The sequence below is a fragment of the Salmo salar genome, chromosome 17, assembly GCF_965601325.2.
Source record: "Salmo salar chromosome 17, fSalSal1, whole genome shotgun sequence".
In the NCBI taxonomy this organism is placed as follows: domain Eukaryota; kingdom Metazoa; phylum Chordata; class Actinopteri; order Salmoniformes; family Salmonidae; genus Salmo; species Salmo salar.
In genome coordinates, this window is record NC_138307.1 from 60967454 (window position 1) to 60985920 (window position 18467).

Here is an 18467-nt window from a genome sequence, read left to right on the forward strand (position 1 = left end):
TGAGCTAACGAAAAAGATCCATCGGCGATATTTCAAGCTAGCTGTGGAGTGAGTTTACGGTACGTTCATAACTTTACACCAACCATAACAACGTATGTCTGTAGCTGAAAGTGTTAAAGAGCTGTAGCATTTAAAGACACCTAACCAACTTATGTTCAGGCTATCCTATCCTATCAAGCAATCAATCAATCTTTCCATCTATCTATACTATACACAGTGACTGTGATGGCGCCAACAGAGATGGTCGCCTCGCTTCGCGTTCTTAGGAAACTATACAGTATTTCTTTTTTTATGTATTATTTCTTACACTGTTACTCCAGGAAATCTTAAGTCTTATTACATACAGCCTGGAGGAACTATTGGATATAAGAGCATCGTCAACTTACCAACATTACGACCAGGAATACGACTTTCCTGAAGCAGATCCTCTGTTTGGACCACCACCCAGGACAACGGATCAAATCCCAGAAGGCGACCCAAAACAATGGCGCCGCAGAAGGGGCAGACGGAGCGGTCTTCTGATCAGGCTCCATAGACGGGCACATCGCTCACCGCTCCCGAATATACTACTCACCAATGTCCAGTCTCTTCACAACAAGGTAGACGAAATTCGAGCAAGGGTTGCCTTCCAGAGAGACGTCAGAAATTGTAACATTCTCTGTTTCACGGAAACATGACTCACTCGGGATACGTTATCAGAGTCAGTACAGCCCCCCGGTTTCTTCATGCATCGCGCCGACAGAAACAAACAGCTCTAGTAAGAAGCAAGGCGGGGATGTATTAACAAATCGTGGTCGTGTTCATAAAAACATACAGGAAATCAAGTCCTCTTGTTCACCTGACCTAGAATTCCTTGATCATTGCTACTCTAACTTCCACGACGCATACAAAGCCCTCCCTCGCCCTCCTTTTGGCAAATCTGACCACGACCACGTTGTTGCTCCCAGCCTATAGACAGAAACTAAAACAGGAAACGCCCATGCTCAGGTTTGTTCAACGCTGCTCCGACCAATCTGATTCCACGCTTCAAGATTGCTTCGATCACGTGGACTGGGATATGTTCCGGATAGCCTCAGACAACAACATTGACGTATACGCTGATTTGGTGAGCGAAAACCTTTTAATTATGCTTTTAATTATGGCAAGGCGACCAGAAACATGACCAAATACAAACAGTGTAGCTATTCCCTCCGCAAGGCAATCAAACAGTCTAAGCGTCAGTATAGAGACAAAGTAGAGTCGCAATTCAATGGCTCAGACACGAAACGTGTGTGGCAGGGTCTACAGTCAATCACGGATTACAAAAAGAAAACCAGCCCCGTCGCGGACACTCCCAGACAAACTAAACAACGTCTTTGCTCGCTTTGGAGGACAATATAGTGCCACTTACACGACCCGCTACCAAAACCTGCGGGCTATCCTTCACCGCAACCAACGTGAGTAAAACATTTAAATGTGTTAACCCTCGCAAGGCAGTTGGCCCAGACAGCATCCCTATCAGCGTCCTCAGAGCATGCGCAGACTAGCTGGCTGGTGTGTTTATGGACATATTCAATCAATCCCTATCCCAGTCTGCTGTTCCCACATGCTTCAAGAGGGCCACCATTGTTCCTGTTCCCAAGAAAGCTAAGGTAACTGAGCTAAACGACTATCGCCCCGTAGCACTCACTTCCATCATCATGAAGTGCTTTGAGAGACTAGTCAAGGATCATATCACCTCCACCCTAGACCCACTCCAATTTGCTTACCGCCCCAATAGGTCCACAGACGACGCAATCACAATCACACTGCACACTGCCATAACCCATCTGGACAAGAGGAATACCTATGTAAGAATGCTGATCATTGATTACAGCTCAGCATTTAACACCATAGTACCCTCCAAACTCGTCATTAAGCTCAAGACCCTGGTTCTCGACCCCGCCCTGTGCAACTTGGCCCTGGACTTTCTGACGGGCCACCCCCAGGTGGTGAGGGTAGGAAACAACATCTCCACTCCGCTGATCCTCAACACTGGGGCCCCACAAGGGTGCGTTCTCAGCCCTCTCCTGTACTCCCTGTTCACCCATGACTCCGTGGCCATGCACACCTCCAACTCAATCATCAAGTTTGCAGACGACACTAAAGTGGTAGGCTTGATTACCAACAACGACGAGACGGCCGACAGGAAGGAAGTGAGGGCCCTCGGAGTGTGGTGTCAGGAAAATAACCTCACACTCAATGTCAACAAAACAAAGGAGATGATCGTGGACTTCAATGAAACAGCAGAGGGAGCAGCCTCCTATCCACAATGACGGGACAGTAGTGGAGAAGGTGGAAAGTTTTAAGTTCCTCGGCGTACACAATACGGACAAACTGAAATGGTCCACCCACACAGACAGCGTGGTGAAGAAGGTGCAACAGTGCCTCTTCAACCTTAGGAGGCTGAAGAAATTCAGCTTGTCACCAAAAACACACAAACTTTTACAGATGCACAATCAAGAGCATCCTGTCGGGCTGTATCACCGCCTGGTACGGCAACTGCTCCACCCAGAACCGTAAGGCTCTCCAGAGGGTAGTGAGGTCTGCACAACGCATCACCGGGGGCAAACTACCTTCCCTGAAGGACACCTACAGCACCCGATGTCACAGGAAGGCCAAAAAGTTCATCAAGGACAACAACCACCCGAGCCACTGCCTGTTCACCCCGCTATCATCCAGAAGGCGAGGTCAGTACAGGTGCATCAAAGCTGGGACCGAGAGACTGAAAAACAGCTTCTATCTCAAGGTCATCAGACTGTTAAACAGCCTTCACTAACATTGAGTGGCTGCTGCCAACATACTGACTCAAATCTCTAGCCACTTCAATAATAAGAAATTGGATGTAATAAATGTATCACTAGTCACTTTAAACAATGCCACTTTAAATAATGTTTACATACCCTACATTACTCATCTCATATGTATATAATGTACTCTATACCATCTACTGCATCTTGCCTATGCCGTTCGGCCATCGCTCATCCATATATTCATATGTATATATTCTTATTAATTCCTTTACACTTGTGTGTGTAAGGTAGTTGTTGTGAAATTGTTAGATTACTTGTTAGATATTACTGCATGGTCGGAACTAGAAGCACAAGCATTTCGCTACACTCGCATTAACATCTGCTAACCATGTGTATGTGACCAATAAGATTTGATTTTTCAACTATAACTATTTACAATTATTCTATGGCTATGGCGTCGACAGATATGGCAGCTCTGCTTCTAGCTCCTAAGCAACTTTGCAGTTTTTTGGTTTTTTTCTTACATTATTAGCCCAGAAATGTTTTTGTGTCATTCTTAATTCCATTCTTTTACTTTTAGATTTGTGTGTATTGTTGTGAATCGTTCTTAGATACTACTGCACTGTTAGATACTACTGCACTGTTGGAGCTAGGAACACAAGCATTTCACTACACCCACAATAACATCTGCTAAATATGTGATTGTGACCAATAAAATTTGATTTGATTTAAATATAAATAAAGACAGTTTAGTTGTTTACGCTAAGCTTTGTTGTTCTGGCGTCTTATCCCCTTCTGAAAATAACAGGCAGACTGCAGACTTTGCACAGTTGCATATGTTAAGTGATTCAGAAATGTTATTCTGTATCAGACACACAAAATAAATTCTCAAGTAAATTCTGTGACATTTATTTAAGATAGCCTTTAAAGAATTAGCGTTTCAGATGTTCGGAAGCTGGGCAGGTATTCTTAGCTGTCCTGACATTAGGGGAAAGCGTGTTCCACCATTGGAGTGCCAGGAGAGAGAAGAGCTTTGGCTGGGCTGGGCTGAGCTGGAGCTGCCCTCTCATAGCGGTGGGAGGGCCAAGAGACCAGAGGTGGCACAACGGATTGCTCGGGTTGGAATGTTGGGTTTGACCATAGCCTGAAGGTAGGGAGGGGCAGTTCCCCTTGCTTCTTCGTAAGGTTGAGGTCTTGAAGATGATGTGAGCTTCAAATGGAAGCCAGTGGACTGTGCGGAGGAGCAGTGTGACATGGGATAACTTGGTAAGGTTGAACACCAGGCGTGCTGCAGCGTTCTACATAGATTACAGGGGTTTGATGGCACAAGCGGGGAGCCCAGCCAACAGAGAGTAGCAGTAGCCTAGACGGAACATGACAAGTGCCTGGATTAGTACCTGCGCCGCTTCCTGTGTGAGGAAAGGTCGTACTCTACGAATGTTGTAGAGCATAAACCTGCAACAGCGAGTCACTGCTTTGATGTTTGCAGAGAATGACAGTGTGTTGTTCAGGGTCACGCCAAGGTTCTTTGACCTCTGGGAGGGAACACCAAGGAGTTGTCAACCATGATGGAGAGGTCTTGGAGCGGGCAGGCCTTTCCCGGGAGTAAGATCAGCTCTGTCTTGTAAACGCGGGTACTAACTCTCTATTCTTAGCTAGTTTTGACACAGTGTATCTCATCTGTCTGAACTGTCTTCTTCAGAATAAACTCAATTCGAACCCTGTGTAAAAACTAGTTATAAAAGAATGAACCAGCTGAGGCTGTCCGCTAAGGCTTGGATAAAGGAATACAGGATAATTACTCTCCGGCGTGCATTTCAGATTTGAATGGACGACTAATGAAGATGTAACCAAAAGATTTTGAATACATACGTCACTCTTGCTTGATAGATGACAGGATAAACACAACAGTGTGACCAGTGATATACTTATAGCCTCACATACATTGGCATTCTGTATCCAATTCTGACCAGTGGAATGGCCTCCATGCAGATGCCTCTGACTGCTCAGGTTCCAGTGTTAATGTGAATAAATAGCTGTGACTGCAAAGAGCGGTCTCGGGTTTCCATTATGACTTCACCTGAGGGGATGTGCATGGCAGCCGGGTGGACATAATTGTTCTGAACAGCCCAGTGTGGCGCTCTCAGTTGTGATCAGCTCATCCACACAGAGACTAAGTGTGTGTCCATCTCTGAGAGAGAGAGAGAGAGAGAGAGAGAGAGAGAGAGAGAGAGAGAGAGAGAGAGAGAGAGAGAGAGAGAGAATGCAAATAGTCTGGGTAGCCATTTGACTAGATGTTCAGGAGTCTTACGGCTTGGAGGTAGAAGCTGTTTAGAAGCCTCTTGGACCTAGACTTGGTGCTCCGGTACCGCTTGCCATGCGGCAGCAGAGAGAACAGTCTATGACTAAGGTGGCTGGAGTCATGGGAACAAAGTATCAATTATTCAAAGTCCAGTAGTTCATGTAGTTATTTTTAATCAATCACTCAAGTTGAAATGACGAGACTTGCCAGTGAAGGAGGACTCAACTAGTTGATTACATTTAATTGACAATGTGAACAGATGTCTCAGTCAAAGCAACGTCCATTGACAATGCAAAACCAGATAGGACTGTTCTGATGCATACCAGATTAGCAAGATTTCACTTCTGCAACACCTGAATAATCTTACTTACAGTATCTTTCATTGCATTGCATTGCAAATACTGTAAGTGTACAATAATACATGTCTACTTTTTCACATGAACAAATAACCTTTTCGGTCAGAACCATGTTCTCTTTGCAATGACCGAGAAGGTCTGCTTCATCAGTGGGGATAAGTATCAGTATTAAAGGCAATGAGCTGGGCTCAGTGAGTTGTCTGACTGCTGTGGACGTGGGAGCAGACCTGGCAGTTAACCTTTCAATGGCCTAATTACTGTAAATCACTGCCAAGGCCATTACATATCCCTATATTAAATAGGACTGTTGCTGAGACGAGAGGGAACATTAGGCAGGCTGTGTTACCTGGGGTGCAAGTGTTCCTTTCTTATAATGAGATGTGTCACAACAGGCAAAGTATGAAGACTTGCTTTTATACTGTAGGGGGTTTAGGGAGTTTAGGGTGTGTGGGGGTATGCAAGGGTGTGTGTGTGTGAGTGTGTGTGTGTGTGTTTGCGTGTGTGCGTGTGTGCGTGCATTCGTGCGACACGAGCCTACCAGATGAGCAAAACTACTTCTTTGATCGCTTCGAGGTAAATAACACTGAAACATGCATGAGAGCACCAGCTGTTCCGGAAGACTGTGTGATCCCGTTCTCCGCAGCCGATGTGAGTAAGACCTCTCAACAGGTTAACATTCACAAGGCCACAGGGCCAGATGGATTACCAGGACATGTACTGCGAGCATACGCTGACCAACTGGCAAGTGTCTTCACTGACATTTTCAACCTCTCCCTGTCCAAGTCTGTAATAGCAACATGTTTTAAGCAGACCACCATAGTCCCTGTGTGCAAGAACACTAAGGTACTTGCCTAAATGACTACTGACCTGTAGCACTCACATCTGTAGCCATGAAGTGCTTTGAAAGGCTGGTCATGGCTCACATCAACACCATTATCCCAGAAACTCTAGACCCACTCCAATTTGCATGCCGCCCTAACAGATCCACAGATGATGCAATCTCTATTGCACTCCACACTGCCCTTTCCCACCTGGACAAAAAAGAACACCTATGTGAGAATGCTATTCATTGACTACTGCTCAGCGTTCAACACCATAGTGCCCTCAAAGCTCATCAATAAGCTAGGGACCCTGGGACTAAACACCTCCCTCTGCAACTGGATCCTGGACTTTCTGACGGGCCGCCCCCAGGTGGTAAGGGTAGGTAACAACACATCCGCGACGCTAATCCTCAACACGGGGGCCCCTCAGAGGTGCATGCTCAGTCCCCTCCTGTACTCCCTGTTCACCCACGACTGCATGGCCAGGCACGACTCAAACACCATCATTAAGTTTACTTATAGCACAACAGGGGTAGGCCTGATCACCGACAACGACGAGACAGCCTATAGGGAGGAGGTCAGAGACCTGGCCGCGTGGTGCCAGGACAACAACCTCTCCCTCAAAGTGATCAAGACAAAGGAGATGATTGTGGACTATGGCAAAAAGAGGACCGAGCATGCCCCCATTCTCATTGACGGGGCTGCAGTGGAGCAGGCTGAGAGCTTCAAGTTCCTTGGTGTCCACATCACCAACAAACTAACATGGTCCAAGCACATCAAGATAGTCGTGAAGAGGGCACGACAAAACCTATTCCCCCTCAGGAGACTGAAAAGATTTGGCATGGGTCCTCAGATGCTCAAAAGGTTCTACAGCTGCACCATCGAGAGCATCCTGACTGATTGCATCACTGCCTTGTATGGCAACTGCTCGGCCTCTGACCACAAGGCACTACAGAGAGTAGTGTGTACGGCCCAGTACATCACTGGGGCCAAGCTTCCTGCCATCCAGGACCTCTACACCAGGCGATGTCAGATGAAGGCCCTGAAAATTGTCAAAGACTCCAGCCACCCTAGTCATAGACTGTTCTCTCTGCTACCGCACGGCAAGTGGTACCAGAGCGCCTAATCTAGGTCCAAGAGGCTTCTAAACAGCTTCTACCCCCAAGCCATAAGACTCCTGAACATCTATCAAATGGCCACCCAGACTATAAGCATTGCCCCCCCCCCCCCCCCCCCCCTTTACACACTTCTGCTACTCTCTGTTGTTATCATCTATGCATAGTCACTTTAATAACTCTACCTACATGTACATATTACCTCAACTAAGCGGTGTCCCCGCACATTGACTCTGTACCGGTACCCCCTGTATATAGTCTCGCTATTGTTATTTTACTGCTGCTCTTTAATTACTTGTTACTTTTGTTTCTTATTCTTATTTTTTTTCAACTGCATTGTTGGTCAGGGGCTCATAAGTAAGCATTTCACTGTAATGGTCTACACCTGTTGTATTCGGCACATGTGATTAATACAATTTGCTTTGATTTGATTTGATGTTGTGCACGTGTGTGTTTGTACTTTGGAATCATGGGGTGGAGAGGATTTCAGATGAATCTATATCAGTCATTAACACAACCGTTGATTAACAACCCATGCTAGGAGCGATGGCTCTGTTGTGTCATCTGTCACCTAGTATGTCACCAAATCTCTAAACAATCTACCATCTTCATCAGGGAAGGCGGTGACTTCAATAAAGAGTGAATTACAAAGAACACGAATAAGACAGAAATAGACACGGAAAAGAACTGAGGTTGAATGACATGTACACACAAGGAACACAGGGAACATTTGAAGTACAGTAAGGCTTGACATTAAATAATGACAGAGGACAAAGTCTATTAGGATCATTGCCTTTCAACAACAGAACAGTGTTATTGGTCTTCGGAAGTCTGCTGGGTATCTGATAGCAGAAGCAATAGGTTTGTGACCCGGCGTCCCCTCATATCTCAGTAACACAGGCGTCCTGGAGAAAACTCATTTGTCCAGCTAAATGTCAGAAGACGTCAATGTTTTGTCAAAACAAAATAGTCCTTTACCAAGGGGAATTCGATTTTTATAGAGCTCTAATCACAATAATTGTAGCTTGTTGAAGCATACCTCTGTGGCTAGCCTATCCTGTTGATTTCATACTTCAACTGAAGCCAATATTTGGGTAGAAGGTGTATAATACGCTCCTAATCAACTACTTCAACATGTTTGTCTCACGATAACAGTGCCCTACGCCAGCAAACACAGCAGTTCACTGAAACAGAAGCTGAGTCCAGAAGTGTTTACTTCTAAAAATTACCTTAATACAGCAGGTTCATTCTCTCCGGTGAGCAAATATTGAGAAATAATCCTCAGCACATTGTTCAGAATTTTAAATATGCAAAAAGGCCCTCACTGAAATGTCAACAAATCCCAGATATAATGGCTTCTAGTGTTTAGAGAAAATATACATTTTCTCTCCAAATGAATGGTTTTGCTGTGCAATTCCAGAAGAGAGCAATTTTGGCTTCTCTCTGCGAGACTCTCTCCATGTTCCTCAAATTGGCCCTTTTAAGAGTGTGCTGCCAATGGAGCTAAGCACAATTATACTGTTTAGCAAACAAATTGATCTAACCTCACTGCTGAACTTAACAATGTGGCAACGGCCGGGGGCCATAACGAGACAAATTGAAAACGGCTGAAAATGAGAACATTCATTATACTCCACCAGTGGCAGCCCGGCACAACTTCTTTCTTGAGTCTTTAGGGTACAGTGTCTAAAACTCCTCACGCCTCTCAGGAAGCTGGCGAACACCATGTTCTGGAATGGCTCTATACAACCATTTCTAAAAGCGACAGTCTGTTTGGTATTCATGCCTGTTCGTTCTTACATAAGCCCGAGCTCTTCCTGAAATGTGTTTTGCACCAGATTTATGATTTTGTCATTGTCTCCCAAATAATCAATTACAGCTGTAATTTGACTGGCACACTGGCTGTGGTTCTGTTTCAGTGTTAAACACAGAGAGCTGGAGGCCTCTGTGTTCCTGGTCATGAATGATAATGATTAAATCATTCCTCACCCTCAGCCTCAGTTAATGTCAACGGATGCAATTCCACGGCATCAATTCAAGACCAAGAGGGAGGCTGGCTTTCATTCCACGGCATCAATTCAAGACCTAGAGGGAGGCTGGCTTTCATTCCACGGCATCAATTCAAGCCAAGAGAGAGGCTGGCTTTCATTCCACGGCATCAATTCAAGACCCAGAGGGAGGCTGGCTTTCATTCCACGGCATCAATTCAAGACCAAGAGGGAGGCTGGCTTTCATTCCACGGCATCAATTCAAGACCCAGAGGGAGGCTGGCTTTCATTCCACGGCATCAATTCAAGACCCAGAGGGATGCTGGCTTTCACTACTAAGGTTTAGTGTTAAAGTTAGACTCTTTCTCATGACAATTACTCTTGGTTTATACAGAAATTACACACCACTCTTTTACTAATGCATTTTAGCCACCAGCCACCATAAAATATCAGATTATTGATTTATGACTCTAAGGGCTGTTTTCCTGCCTCATTCTAAGTACCAATTTCATCCTTTTTCAATCTCTGTTGGTCTAGCTGGCTCTGCCCCAAAATCCCCAAAGGATATTGTAGATGTTTTTCAATGCAAACCATAAGCCTCGTGGTTTTTTTCCCATCAACAACCTTAGTACCCACTGGGGACAAACTGGTTGAAGCAATGTTGTTTCAATGTAATTTTTCAACATATTGTGACGATGAATCTGTTTGAAAAACACATTTGGTTTTGCAAAAGTCAACCAGTTCTGTTTTCATACCATTTCAACCAGTGTTGCAGACATTGGAATTATGCTAAAACTTCAACTTAAAAACAATGACTAACAGGTTGTTACATCAGTCTAATTTCAACATAAACATCAAAACTACATATATGTTCAAATTGCTTTGACAATTCCACTTAGAATAGTTGAAAATCTCATGTAGAATCTATGTGGAAATTACAACACAATTCATGTCATGTGGTGTTGTAAATACAATGAACATGCAACATCTGTAACGGTCGTCGTAGTGAATGAACCAAGGAGCAGCGGGTTGAGTGCTCATCTTAACTTTTATTGTGAACACAACTAATACACGAACAACCAGTCTTGTAGGCTCACACAGCAGTACAAAGAACAACCTCCCACAATTCCCATGACAAACACATTCCTAATTATAGGACCTTCAATCAGAGGCAACGATAGACAGCTGCCTCCAATTGAAGGCCCCAATCCCAATTACCTAAACACAGATCTAAACACCCTAGAACAGACATAGAAATATACAAACATAGAACAATGACCAAAACCCCAGAATACATAAATCAAACACCCCTCTACATACACACAGACCCCGAACCATATAAAACAAATACCCCCTGCCACGTCCTGACCAAACTATAATAACAAATAACCCCTTTACTGGTCAGGACGTGACAACATCAGATCCTCATCACATTTTCATTATATTTGAGAAATTTCTGCATTTTCTCACTGTGAAATCATTGTCTGTTTTCCATCCTATATTCAATATTCACTGAGTATACAAAACATCTTTCCATGACATAGACTGACCAGGTGAATCAAAGTGAAAGCTATAATCCCTTATTTATGCCACTTGTTTAATTCACTTCAATCAATCAAATGTATTTATAAAGCCCTTTTTACATCAGCAGATGTCACAAAGTGCTATACAGAAACCCAGCCTAAAACCCCAAACAGCAAGCAATGCAGATGTAGAAGCACATTTTAAAATGTTTCTTTTAGTCATTTAGCAGACGCTCTTATCCAGAGCGACTTACAGTAGTGAATGCATACATTTTATACATTTTTTTTTTCGCTAGAAAGGCAGGAACCTAGGAAGGTTCCCGCTAGAAAGGCAGGAACCTAGGAAGAAACCTAGAGAGGAACCAGGCTCTGAGGAGTGGAAAGTCCTCTTCTGGCTGTGCCGGTTGGAGATTATAAGAGTACATGGCCATTTTAATCAGTGTAGATGAAGGGGAGGAGACAGGTTAAAGAAGGATTTTTAGGCCTTGAGACAATTGAGACATGGATTGTGTATCTGTGCCATTCAGAGGGAGAATGGGCAAGACAAAAGATTTAAGTGACTTTGAACGGGGTATGGTAGTAGGTACCAAGCGCACCGGTTTGTGTCAAGAACTGCAACGCTGCTGGGTATTTCACACTCAACAGTTTACTATGTTCATCAAGAATGGCCCACCACCCAAAGGACATTCAGCCAACTCAACACATTGGTGGGAAGCATTGGGGTCAACATGGGCCAGCATCCCTGTGGAACGCTTTCGACACCTTGTAGAGTCCATGCCCCAACGAATTGAGGCTGTTCTGAGGGCAAAAGGGTGGTGTGCAACTCAATATTAGGACGGTGTTCATAATGGTTGGTATACTCAGTGTACATAGGGCTACATTACATTACAATTTATCTATTCAGCAAACTCTCCCATTCATACAGCTAGTGCGTTCATCTTAAGATAGCCAGGCGAGACAACCCCATATCACAGTCGTATCCCAACCACGTATCACATACATAATACAATGCAGAAAATGTCTGTGTCTCTTCACAGTCCCCGTCGTGCCGTAAGATGTTCTTTTATCTGGTTTTTATCTGGTTTTATTGCTAGTTTGAGTTACCGGAGGTGGCAGAGTTCCATTCAGTCGTGACTCTATTTAATACTGTGTGTTTCTCAGCCTCTGTTCTGGACCTGGGGACTGTGAACAGATCTACATCTCCATTGATAGATGCTGGAGTTTTGTATTTCAGGGTTTCCATTAGATTCTATGCATATGGTGTGCTTGGGTGTCATGAGGATGTTGATTTTCCTTAAACGAGGCCCTAGAACATACAGACTGTCTTCCTCTCAGAAAAGCAAGTTGTCAGAGGCTCTGATCTCCTTTTGAGGCTTATTGACAAAACAATTTGTCCGACAACCTCGGTCACTGGCAGACCTTGACTGATGGAAGGCCACTGAGTACAGACGGTTTTTGCTCTACACGGGTCCCATAGTGTTGAAGGATGGCGTTTCCTAAAAGGTCTATCACCACTTTATGTCCCTCAGTGTAGCCATGGAGGAGGCATTACCTTGATAATGCCAAACAGTTGCTGATGCACTTTGTTGACATGAGCAAGTGTGTCTATGGTGATACATTTACAGTACATTGTACAATGTGCATGGTCTCACTCACTTGGCAGATGTTGCATTTCACAACTTCTCACTCAGTGACCTTAATTGGTTTGAGAACCATTTGCAGTGGCTTAAACGTGCCACCAAAAGCCCACATAATCCATTGGTACAAGTGATGAGGCTACTGTCTGAATCAAGCAAAGTGAAACATTCTGCCAAGAACATCCAACCATACATCAAGAATAACATATGAGATGGTTGCTTCCTCCTCCAGGACAAATATGCATTAGGCAAAGAAATAAGAGACCATGGAAACCTTGTCTGTGATGTCATTGACCATACTCAAACTGACAACTTCTTCCATGTGCCTCCAAAGACTCCAACATTGCAAGTATCTCAAATATCCGCAAATGCAAGATCAATTATTTATCCCCAGGACTTTATCAGCAAGGCTGTGTCTGCCCCATCATAGGCAATACACAGTGATCTCTCTGTTGCACAGATTTGCCAAGGAAGATCACATATATTGGAATAGTTGGGTTTGCAATTAGGCCTTATATTATATTGCCTGTCTATTTCCCCAGGTTCTAATCTCAGAGGAGGTGGGTCAGAGCAGTGTGGATGGAGAATGAGAAGGAAGGTGTTATTCCAGAGCGCTGGATCAAAGACAAAACTGTGTGGTGGCCCACAAATCAATAGGACAAAGCAATAAAGGATTGGTCCAGACCCTCATTTCATACTTCTGAGGATAAAACTGACATCCAATGCATTATACTTGAAAATGCAATAAGTCAAAAGTACAAAAAGTAAAAAATGACTTAAGTTGTTCAAACCTTCCCCCCACGTTTCAGAATCAAAACAGCAATGTAAAGTCATTGAAATCCCTGAAGCCAGTGAAGTGTAATAACTGGTATGGTTAAACACGCGTTGACAGTTTGTGTACATTCAATTTACTTGGCATGGTTTTAAGTCTGTATATTCACATGAGGAATGTAGTCTCCCACCTCCAGCCACTACTGCTAAGTTATGTAAGTATGGTAGCCTGCAATGCTGATTACTAATCAACCCCTTGTCCCTAAACCCTAGCCACTGAACAACCACCTTGCCTTTTGATTGACTGGGAGGACCTTGTACCGTATTACTTTAACTGATCCCTTCAAATCGAGTGTGTGGCTAGTGGGAAGGTAGCCTCAACCCAGATGGAATCACTCCATGTTTCACCATTGTTAGTGTAGTGAACCAAATGTCTGGATTTCCAGGCTAGGGGGTAGGAGCTTGGCATGTTAACTTTGGCATGATGCAAAATGTTGGTTTAAAGTTTGGTAATATGTTTAGGTAGTCTTCTTCCACTTCAATAAAACTTACACCTGCATGTTTATTTTCAGGCAAAGGTCTACCCAAGCCCCCACAAAAATATGCCCCGATGCACCAGAAAAACTCTGCCACTGCTGCCAAGAAGCAAAAGGCTAAAACGCAGCACAAGCCACCAAGTAATAATGGTGACCCTTCACAACATAACCAACTCCTTATTCTTGATCATTGTATTTGAGAAAGGTATTCTAATTGTAAAAACAATTGGCATTATGTTGTCCAATCTTTTACTGCAGAGAATCATCTTGGTCTCTGATAAGAGAATTATGTAATAAATGTAAATGAATCAATAAACCATGATGAATTATTAAGTCATACAGCAGGTTTAATGAATAATCAATGTATTAATCAATATAGGGATCGATTAGTCTGATTAGTTCCGGAAAGTCCAGGAACCACTGGAGAGGGAAAGAAATGTGTGTATGCAATTAGTATAGAGAGATAGAGGGACAGATGGTCAAGGGAGTAAAAGCTTCAAAGAGTTCTTAACCTTGAGGGAAAAGAACAGGCTGAGCGCTGGATAGTGATAAACAGTGTGAGAAGTTTATGGGGGTTGCAGGTCACCAACGGATTGTGTGTAAATGCATGTGCGTAAGTAAGCAAGAACTATATAATGACTGTTTTGTTATCCTGACCTCAGAACGTTCTCTGAATAAAGCTACAGAAACCTTTTGCAGAAAGCTGAGTCCTTGCCTAATTATTATAACCCATTGTCTTACAAACCTTGGGCATTAGTCAAGGCGAATTGATTATTGATTATTATCATCAAGATATAAAATTCTTTTAACAGTCTCTCACATGGATTAATACTGGAGAATGAGGGCTCGGTCGCCTTCTTAATTGAGGGATCCCCTAACCAAATCACTGTAAAGGATCAGACCTTTTTCCTGTGACAGACGCAAGTATGAAACTCTCCATATATCATTTTGGATTAAAGTTTGGTTGAAATTAGATTGTGTTGAGGTTGCCTTTTACGTTGCCTTACAAATGTGTGTAAATGTTTTTGCTCCTACCTAAGCCCCCACTAAAATCTGTTCTGAAGAGCCAGAAAACCAATGCCATTAAATCCTTGCTTACACTGTAGGCCTGAATGCTCAAATCAGTTTTGTTTTCCAAATCCGTTCTGGAATACTGACTGTCCAAACTGTAAGTTACAAGTGACCACATAGGATGTGTGTGTTCAGACAGCAGTCATTTGCTGACATGGCTAAGCTAGTTGTCATAGTAACAATGGGTGTGTGCACAGTGGTGTAGGGTGATTGGTGGTACTCTTGCTTCCTATCACTTAGAAGTTAAAGAATGTAGCAAGCTAAGGTGACAATAATGCTTTCCATGGGCGTTTCATACTGTAAGAAGACTTTTAAAGCCTCAAAGGATAAGATGTGACAGTTTGACATGTGCTTGTCAAACTGTCAACAGACTAGACTAGCTAGCAAGCAACAATATATGAAGGTGGTTTGAAATGTGGTTTGAAATAGCTAGTTCCATGTGCTTTTCGGCTGCAGGAAAAATAACGGATTCGAATAAGATATGCAAAAAAATTGGATTTGAGTCACTTCAAACTGCCAATGTGAACAAGGCTTAAGAAGCAAAAGGCTACAATAACCTAATAATCTGCCTAATAACAGATATTTTTTATGGTTCGGCCACCTTTTTGCATCACCTGCAGTTGAAGGCATTAACTTTAATCAAATCGCATTTTAATGGGAAAAAACATTAATTGCTACAGAATGTAGTAAATTTATGTCAAAACGCATATCAAATTACATTTTGTTTTACTACAATGTAAAAACAATTTAAACTGAGCCATGTTGGTTTAAAAAGCTGACTCTTCTAAATGAAAATTGGTGGTGAGGGGAAATGGCAAACTAAAACACCACTCAAGCCAGCAAGTGTGGGGATGGGGAAATGGCAAACTAAAACGCAAGCCACCAAGCGATTATAGTGAGGACCCTTCACAACGCAAGTCAACCCCTTATTCTCATTCTTGATTGATGTATTTGGGAAATGTATTCTAATTGTACCAAGAATTGCCATATTGTACAATATTTTACTGCAGAGAATCTTGAGCCTTCATGCTCCAGGTTTAGGTAATGTGGGAGACCGAGATCTCCCTCTGCCTCTTCAGATGAGAGATCCCCCTCACCAAAGCACTGCAAAGGCTCAGACCCCTTTCCTATCCTCGAAGCAAGTATGACTCATTTATTTTTAAGCAGTTGTTTTATGATATTGAAATGAGGCTGTTATATTTAGAAGTGAACAAATGTACAACTACTTTGTTTCAGAATTTCACAAAAAGAGTCTTACATCTCCTTTGTGTGATCTGTGACCTTCTTAAAGGACAGCGCCCAAGTCTGGTTGAGAAATTCAACTTCAACCTGAACGAGACAGAGAAAGATTTACTAAAGATGGAAGAGCAGCTAACGGACAACGATTTTCAAAAATGCATGGTGAGAAATGAAATCTTTAATTGGCATGAGTTGATTGATATTATATTGTCATGTAGTACTGGATGGAAAAATCCTATCCATTTGTAATACATTAGTGTCCTTTTGTAAAATTACAGATATCTTAGGTCTCAAAGCTGAGGGGTAAAGACATCCCAGACTGGGTGAAGAGAACAATGCATTGGTAAACTATTACGATATTTGTTTCACTTTTAAAATAAGTTGTGGTGTGTATATATGTAAAGTACATATTTTTTCTTCCATACAGAACACTGACAAACGGCCTTGTGTTCTATGCAGAACCCTGACAAACGGCCTTGTGTTCTATACAGAACCTTGGCAAACGGCCTTGTGTTCTATACAGAACCCTGACAAATGGCCTCATGTCAACAACGACTATGAAAGGTAACAAATGGAAAAGGGCCTTTGAGGACTCCAACATTTGCAGTGTCATTATAGGTACAGTGGAGTACAAATCATGACCTTTTACATGACATTTGAATACCTTCTCAAGCTAATACTTGTTTTCCCCCTTTACAGCATGTATGAGTCTTGGCGAATCAAAGGCTACAGAGGCAGATATATTACAGGCGATGTCAACCTGCCTGAAATATGCACCTGGCCGCAAGGGGGCCAGTGGGAGGGCCAATGAGAGTTCTTAAGAAGTTAAAGCATCAAAGCCTGTTCTGACAGTGCATTTTTTTGGTTTATTGTATATCTGATTTTGGTTTCCAGAAGCCTGTGGCAGAAATTAATTTTTTGGCTTATATATTTATTTTTTTTATCGGCTTTTACATTTATTTTGTGGTGCAATCATTTTTCATTTAAACCATTCTTGACTTTTTTTTTGTATTTGTTTTTACATGGACAAAGGTTTACACAATGCTGTTCAAAGCTACAGCTCTAACTGTGTTACACAGAATGACAATAGCCTACAGTAATATAGACCCTAAATCTGGAAGATACATTTTGCACCGTGAGAAGAATTGTATTATTCATATCAGGGTACTTTTCAAGAGTGTGCAACATCAGAAAGGTCCTAGTCCTAGCTTGTTTTCCTATTCTTAGCTCAGGCTAGGGTTATGTAAAGAGCCCTACATCACAAAATGGCAACTGCTCCAATATTTAAATGGAGTTGATTTATTAGTCAAGTATAGTTTTCAATCTCTAAAGTACCTAAATAAAAAATAAAAAACAGTTGGCTGTCTTTTTGAGTGGGTGAATAAAGGTTGAAATCTCATTGATCAATGTCTCAACCAAATATTACCCAAATGTCCACATTTGAAATGACTGCTCATTCAGAAAAAAAGACACCATAAATGTTTCAAAACATCTTCACCATCAAAATAAACAACTTTAAAGTGGCCCTCCAGTCTCCTTTTCACCTCATTTAAGACTTAACAAAAGTAACATCGCAATAGGTGGTCCAGGTATGTCATGACAGCACAAGTGAGGGGGTGGGCCTTTCCTCTTTTGTCCTCTATAGTTACTCAATCAAGGGGGAAGGCCAATGACATCATGGATTCCCATCAGACCAGATCCCTGAATGCCCTGCCCGCCTCCTTGAAGTTTGCAGTTGTCTGAAAAACAACATTTTTGCTGAAAACATTTTTTTTTAAATTACCCTTTAGTGTGTGTCCTTTACTGTATTTATACTTGGGCTAAAACTTTTCAACAGTAATAGTTAAAAAATCACTGGAGGACATCTTTAAAGAATATAGCTGTTAGATATCTATGCCTGTAGAATGTAAATGTGACTGTAGAATATGGCTACAGTGGATGGATGCAGCTATCAGTGGGACAGACCATACAGAGAAAGACATAAGAAAGAGACGGACAAACTAAATAGTCTCACAAACCGAAATCAGTGTTGTCATTACACAACCCTTTGGGCACAATCAAGGACAGAGAATGTTCCAGTTAAAATCTGTCAGAGAGTGGTACCCTGTCTACCCACTTAGTTGGCAAACCAGTGATAAATATGACTGCTAGTAAAAATATATTACATTACACTATTAGTATTCATGCCCTTAGTGCCTGACAGTTGCCTTATCACCCATATTTAAATATTTTCCACTTTGCCTATCAAGACCGCAAGAAACGGTGTGTTTGTGTGTGTGTGTGTGTGTGAGAAAGAGAGATAAATGAACAATGTGGGGGCCAGTTCTGCCCATACAC

General features: G+C 42.6%; 1 long non-coding RNA gene across 2 annotated transcripts; it reads left to right on the forward strand.

Moving 5' to 3' along the window:
* The first annotated feature begins 14204 nt into the window (after positions 1 to 14204).
* LOC106576349 (uncharacterized) lies at positions 14205 to 17650 on the forward strand. 2 transcript variants are annotated; one of them, XR_006759944.2, is made up of 6 exons: positions 14205 to 14744; positions 15902 to 16033; positions 16183 to 16292; positions 16409 to 16473; positions 16558 to 16748; positions 16830 to 17650. It is a non-coding gene; the product is annotated as an uncharacterized LOC106576349 (long non-coding RNA). The 2 variants fall into 2 exon arrangements; XR_006759943.2 differs by having other exon boundaries at positions 14205 to 16033.
* The last annotated feature ends 817 nt before the right edge of the window (positions 17651 to 18467 follow it).